We start from the raw sequence: 7,101 nt of genomic DNA, 5'->3' as shown, positions 1-7,101 counted from the left end.
TGGGAGAACTGCATCTGGGTCAGGCTCGTTAATGTTGAGGGTAAAATATTGCATATTATCCCCCATTTATATCTTTATGAATAGATAATGCTTAATGTTCTATTTTACTCATGTTTATGTTGCAAGGTGAATTTAAGAGCATGAATTGAAAAGGGTGTTAAAAGCATGGATTTGATGCTCAAGAATCACCTAGGTAAGGGATGGATCTTAGGAGGCCAAGATTGAGGAATTCACATGCTAAAGATCTAAGAAACCCATGTGAGGAATGAAGAGAATCAAATATTTGAAGTGAAGAAAAGAAATCCTGAAATTGTCCTGAAAACAAACATATTCCTGAAATTGTCCTGAAGAAGCATATTCTAAAACTCTGGGTCATTCTGTGAAATTGCACAGAGTGAAGCCTATTTTGGAAAACTACGTAAATTTGAGGTGATTTCTAGAGTTTTCTAACTAAGTGCAAAAGTTGGAGTTCCACAACTATAAATAGGACTCCCTAGGATGTTCCTAGGCATCTTTTAGGATTTTAGGAGTGGAGCAAAAGCATGGAGAAGTCGTCGTCAAGAGTTTTTCTTCATTTTCCTTAGTTGTTTTTATGCTTTTCTTAAGAGATTCTAGTTCAATCATGTCTATGGTTGGCTAAACTGCTTAGCTAGGGCTAAGAGGTGAAGCTTGTAGCATGATGAGATGCTTTCGATTGCTTTAATTCATGTTTAAGTTGAACTATCTTTAATTCTAGTTTAATATTTAAGAAATACTTTCAGTTTTTAATGGTTTATTGTGACTCAAATTATAATAGATTTGCGATATCTATGATTATGTTCTTTTCATGTATTAAGATTGTGAAATTAGGAAATCATGTTGTTCATCATCGTCCCTTGGGAATGGTTAAGTGACGGAATCCCTTCTAATCTTCATGATTCTCTTTTATTTGGTTATGAGAGTGGTATATCATGTTGTTTGCCTTATCTCCTGGGCATGATTTTGTGATGGAATCCCTTCTAGTTCTCATACCTCTCATCCATTTAGAATTAGGTCAAAGGAAGTCTAGATTGGTTTTACTGAGATATCTTCCAATTGGATAAGATGAGACTCTGATTTCAGTTGTGTCCTTGAATCAAGCATAGATCTCCCTAATCTCTACATGTGGATCCTTGGAAACCCTAGTTCCCACCTTTGAATTCTTAAGTTTTAATTACTTTAATCACAATTACTCTCTCAATTACTTCAGAATTATATTCACATCTTCTTCTAGTTCTAGTTCTAGTTACTTTCAGAACACGTACAAGTTTCAGTCCCTGTGGATTCGACCTCGATCTCACTGAGATTATTACTAAATCGTGACTCTACACTTGGGATTGTGAACAAGTTTTTAGCGTTGTTGCTGGGGACTAATGGTTGCATTTTTCTGAGATTAACTAGTTTTGGAATTAGTTTAAGATTATGGTTTTTCTACTTTCTATTTTTAAGGTTAGGGTTTTTTCTAAATTATTTTAGAAATTAACTTAGCTTTCTATTTCTAGGTTTAGAAACTTTCCTTTTCTATTTTTAGAAACTAATTTACTTTTTATTTCTAGGTTTAGAAACCTTCCTTTGTCATTTTTAGAAACTTTCCTTTTCATTTTTAGAAACTATGTTCTTTTTTTAAAGAAACTTTCCTAACTTGTTTTTAGAAACTTTCCTTTTTCGTTTTTAAAAAGTAGGTTACTTTTTTTGAAACTTTCCTAATTTGTTTTTAGAAACTTTACTCTTTTATTTTTAGAAACTTTACTTTTTTTTATTAGAAACTTTTCTTTTTCATTTTTAAAAACTAGGTTGTTTTTTTTTTTTTTTAGAAACTTTCCTTTTTAGTTTTTAGACACTAACTCATCTTTCTATATCTATTTTTGGAAACTTTCTTATTTCTTTTTCAGAAACTAGTTTACTTTCCTTTTTCTTTTTTAAAACCTTACTTTCTATTTTTAGAAACTTTCCTTTTTCTTTTTTTAGAAACTAATTCACTTTCCTTTTTCTTTTGTAGGATCCTAACATTGAAACTTCTAATTTGTTAACTTCTTTCTAATTCTCTCTCTTTCTATTTCTAGATTTCTATTTCCCTTTTTCTTTTTAGGTTTAGGTTAGATTCTAAAATTGAGAGCTGAGAGTGTTTCATGCTCATGTGGGTCTATGACAACACTCGACGTCTCTTAAGTAAAGGAGGAATGGTTGAGGGGTTATCTATCCATCATAAGATTAGACACCACTCGAGATCCACAGATTTAATCGAAGTTATGGCTGCAAATCAACTGGCCAATCAACCTCCAAATCCACCCCAACCTAGGTGGAGGAAATCCAGGATGAGAACAAGGTGCATCGAGCACCCCTGCCTCGTACTTTAAGAGACTATTTACAACCGGCGGGGGTAAGCACCCCTTCCTGTATGGTTTTTTCAAAAAATACAGGAAACATAGACATCAAGACAGGAGAGATCCAACTCCTTCCAAAGTTCCTTGGGCTTGAATTTGAAAATCTATATTTACACTTGAAAGAGTTTGATGAGATCATAGCCACTTTATACTTTCCTAACATGTCTGAGGACACAATCCGGCTGAAACTCTTCCCTTTCTCCTTGAAAGAAAAGGCGAAGACGTGGTTACATTCACTATGTCCACGATCTATTGGCAGATGGAATGACATAACAAGGGAGCTCATAAAGAAATTCTTCCCATATCATAAAACGAACACCATTAGAAAGTCGACCATGAACTTTGCCCAAAGGGAAGATGAAACATTGTTCCAATGTTGGGAGCAGTTCAAGGATCTTGTCAATTCATGCCCACAACACGGTTTTAAAACGTGGCGCATAACAAATTTCTTCTATGAAGGATTGACATCTTCCATGCGCCAATTTGTCGATACAGTGTGCATTGGGGAATTCCTGAACAAAGATATTGATGAAGTGTGGGATTACTTTGATAAACTTGCTGAAACCACACAATCATGGGACATATCCCCAAGAATGGGCATCACATCAAAGCCTACTCAATCAAAGGAGAGGGGCGGAATATATCTTTTGAAAGTGGAAGATGATGTCAACACTAAAGTGGTCAGTCTCACAAGGAAACTCGAGGCTATTGAACTTAGGATGGATAAGGAAGTTGTCTACGGTATTTGTGCTTGTAACATTCATACAACTAAAAATTGCTCGACAATACTTGTGTTTCAAGAAATATTGAATGAGCAATTAAATGCCGTAAACAACTACCAAAGGCCTTTCAAGGGACTCACTTCGAACACATACAACTCCAGCTAGAGAAATCATCCAAATTTTAGTTGGAGGAATAGACAATCTATTACACCTCAAGGAATCCCTAATCAATTCTTAAATTAAGGGAAACCTCAAGTGGAATTGGTTTAAAATCCTCAAGAGCTCATCCAACAAAGTACTTTTCAAGTCTTACAAGAATTTACAATAACTATCTTACGCATTACGGTTATGGAGAAAGGGATGCTTCCAGCCCAACTTATCCCTAATCTTAAACTGCAATACGGAGTTAGTGAACCAACCTCTTCAAATTCAATGGATCAAGCTAAGTCTATCACCACTCTTAGGAGTGAGAAGATAATTGACAAATTTATTCCGGTAAGGGCTGAAAAGTCTAAGGACTCGGATGTAGATGAGAATGATAGAGCAAGCGATGCTCTACATGAGGTAGAATCATAACTTCAAAGAAAACCAGTTGCTTCATTCCCCCAACGGTTGATTGCACCAAAACCTTTTTCTAACTCTTAGGACATCCTAGAGGTGCTAAAACAAGTGAAGGTCAACATTCCTCTACTGGATGTCATAAAACACATGCCTTCATATGCCAAATTTCTGAAAGACTCAAGTATGACCAAAAGACGGCAAAATATCTAAAAGAAAATATTTTTGATAGAGAAAGTGAGTGCCATCCTAAAGTAAGATGTGCCATAGAAATACAAAGATCCCGGTAGCCCAACCATTGCTTGCGAAATTGGGAATTACCGGATTGAGCACGCACATCTTGACTTAGGAGCAAGTGTGAATCTGATCTCATATTTGGTCTACGAATAACCGAGTGTAGGTGAATTAAAACCCACCCGGACTATATTACAACTTGTCGATTCCTCAGTACGTGTATCGAGAGGGATATTTGAGGATGTGTTGGTCCAGATTGATAAATTCTACTACCCAGTAGATTTTTATCATCTTGGATACTCAACCCATCGTGGACATGAGCACTCATATTGTTGTCATCTTTAGTTGCCCATTTCTTGCTACATTAAATGCAATCATCAATTGTAGGAATGAAGTCATGAATTTGTCTTTTGGGAATATGACATTGGAGCTCAATATCTTTTTCAATATGAGTAAACAGGTAGAGGATGATGATGATGCCCATGATATTAACTTGATTGATGCTTTCATGGAGGATAGAACTCTGATGACCTTATCCTCTGACCCTCTAGAGATGTGCTTGGCCCACTCCCATGATTTAGGTGATGATATGATTAGGGAGACGAGTGTCATGCTTGATACTACGCCGGTACTTGAAGTTAACCGGTGGAGGCCACAATTTGAAGAATTACCCCAAACTGATGTAGTGCCTCTAATGTCTAACCTCAAGGCACCGAAGCTTGACCTAAAACCTTTTCCATCTGATTTGAAATATGTCTATTTAAGTCAAGATGAGACATACCCGGTGGTGATTTCTTCCCACTTTGAGCAAGAACAAGAGAGTATGCTCATATCTACTCTCATTGAGCATAAGGGAGCCCTTGGATGGTTGATTGCAGATCTCGAGGGAATTGACCCTTTGATTTGTACTCACCACATTTATCTTGAGGATAATGGCAACCACAACATAGACTAAATCCACCCCAACCTAGGTGGAGGAAATCCAGGATGAGAACAAGGTGCATCGAGCACCCCTGCCTCGTACTTTAAGAGACTATTTACAACCGGCGGGGGTAAGCACCCCTTCCTGTATGGTTTTTTCAAAAAATACAGGAAACATAGACATCAAGACAGGAGAGATCCAACTCCATCCAAAGTTCCATGGACTTGAATCTGAAAGTCCATATCTACACATGGAAGAGTTTGATGAAATAATAGTCACCTTATACTTTCTTAATGTGTCTGAAGACACGATCAAGCTGAAACTCTTTCCCTTCTCCTTAAAAGAAAAGGCTAAGACGTGGTTGCATTCATTACATCCACGATCTATTGGCAGATGGAATGACATGACAAGGGAGTTCATGAAGAAATTCTTCCCATACCATAAGACGAACACCATCAGAAAGTCAATCATGAACTTCACCCAAAAGGAAGATAAGACATTCTTCCAATATTGGGATCGATTCAAGGATCTTATCAGTTCATGCCCACAACATGGCTTTGAAATGTGGCATATAACAAATTTCTTCTATGAAGGATTGACATCTTCCATGCGCCAATTTGTCGATACAGTGTGCATTGGGGAATTCCTGAACAAAGATATTGATGAAGTGTGGGATTACTTTGATAAACTTGCTGAAACCACACAATCATGGGACATATCCCCAAGAATGGGCATCACATCAAAGCCTACTCAATCAAAGGAGAGGGGCGGAATATATCTTTTGAAAGTGGAAGATGATGTCAACACTAAAGTGGTCAGTCTCACAAGGAAACTCGAGGCTATTGAACTTAGGATGGATAAGGAAGTTGTCTACGGTATTTGTGCTTGTAACATTCATACAACTAAAAATTGCTCGACAATACTTGTGTTTCAAGAAATATTGAATGAGCAATTAAATGCCGTAAACAACTACCAAAGGCCTTTCAAGGGACTCACTTCGAACACATACAACTCCAGCGGGAGAAATCATCCGAATTTCAGTTGGAGGAATGGACAATCTGTTACACCTCATAGAATCCCTAATCAATTCTTAAATCAAGGGAAACCTCAAGAGGAATTGGTTCAAAATCCTCAAGAGCTCATCCAGCAAAGTACTCTTCAAGCCTTATAAGAATTCACAAAAGCTATCTTACGCATTACGGTTATGGAGAAAGGGATGCTTCTAGCCTAATCTATCCCCAATCTTAAACCACGACATGGAGTTAGTGTACCAAGCTCTTCAAATTCAATGGAGCAAGCTAAGTCTATCACCACTTTTAGGAGTGGGAAGATAATTGACAAATCCACTCAGGTAAGGGGTGAAAAGTATAAGGACTCGGATGAATGATAGACCAAGCGATGCTCCACATGAGGTCGAACCGGAACTTCAAAGAAAAGCACTTGCTCTATTCCCCCAACAATTGATTGCACCAAAACTTCTTTCTAACTCTCAGGACATCCTAGAAGTGCTGAAACAAGTGAAGGTCAACATTCCTCTACTAGATGACATAAAACAAATACCTTCATATGCCAAATTTCTGAAAGACTTATGTATGACCAAAAGACGGCAAATATCCAAAAGAAAATATTTTTGACAAAGAAAGTAAGTGTCATCCTAGAGCAAGATGTGCCACAGAAATACAAAGATCCCGGTAGCCCAACCATTGCTTGTGTAATTGGGAATTACCGGATTGAGCACGCACTTCTTGACTTAGGAGCAATTGTAAATTTGATCCCTTACTTGGTCTATGAACAACTAGGTCTAGGTAAATTAAAACCCACCCAGACTACATTACAACTTACCGATCGCTCAGTTCGTGTATCGAGAGGGATAATTGAGGATGTGTTGGTCTAAGTTGATAAATTCTACTACCCAGTAGATTTTATCATCCTAGATACTCAACCCATCATGGACATGAGCACTCAAATTCCCGTTATCCTTGGTCGCCCATTCCTTGCTACATCAAATGCAATCATTAATTGTATGAATGAAGTCATGAATTTATCTTTTGGGAATATGACATTGGAGCTCAATATCTTTTTCAATATGAGCAAACAGGCAGAGGATGATGACGATGCTCATGATGTTAACTTGATTGATTTTTTCGTGGAAGATAGAACTCTGATGACCTTATCCTCTGACCCTCTAAAGACGTGCTTGGCCCACTCTCATGATTTATATGATGATATGATTAGGGAGATGGGTGCCCTTCTTGATACTGTG

At 37.4% G+C, this 7,101-nt stretch overlaps 1 non-coding gene across 1 annotated transcript; it reads right to left on the bottom strand.

The window, feature by feature from the left end:
- Nucleotides 1-5,289: 5,289 nt before the first annotated feature.
- Nucleotides 5,290-5,396, bottom strand: LOC131219759 (small nucleolar RNA R71). The gene has a single exon (XR_009158404.1). It is a non-coding gene; the product is annotated as a small nucleolar RNA R71 (small nucleolar RNA).
- Between the last annotated feature and the right edge of the window lie 1,705 nt (nucleotides 5,397-7,101).

The sequence above is a fragment of the Magnolia sinica genome, chromosome 11, assembly GCF_029962835.1.
Source record: "Magnolia sinica isolate HGM2019 chromosome 11, MsV1, whole genome shotgun sequence".
NCBI lineage: Eukaryota > Viridiplantae > Streptophyta > Magnoliopsida > Magnoliales > Magnoliaceae > Magnolia > Magnolia sinica.
Note: the sequence above shows the minus strand (reverse complement) of the source record. Positions and strands in the feature narration are given on the sequence as shown.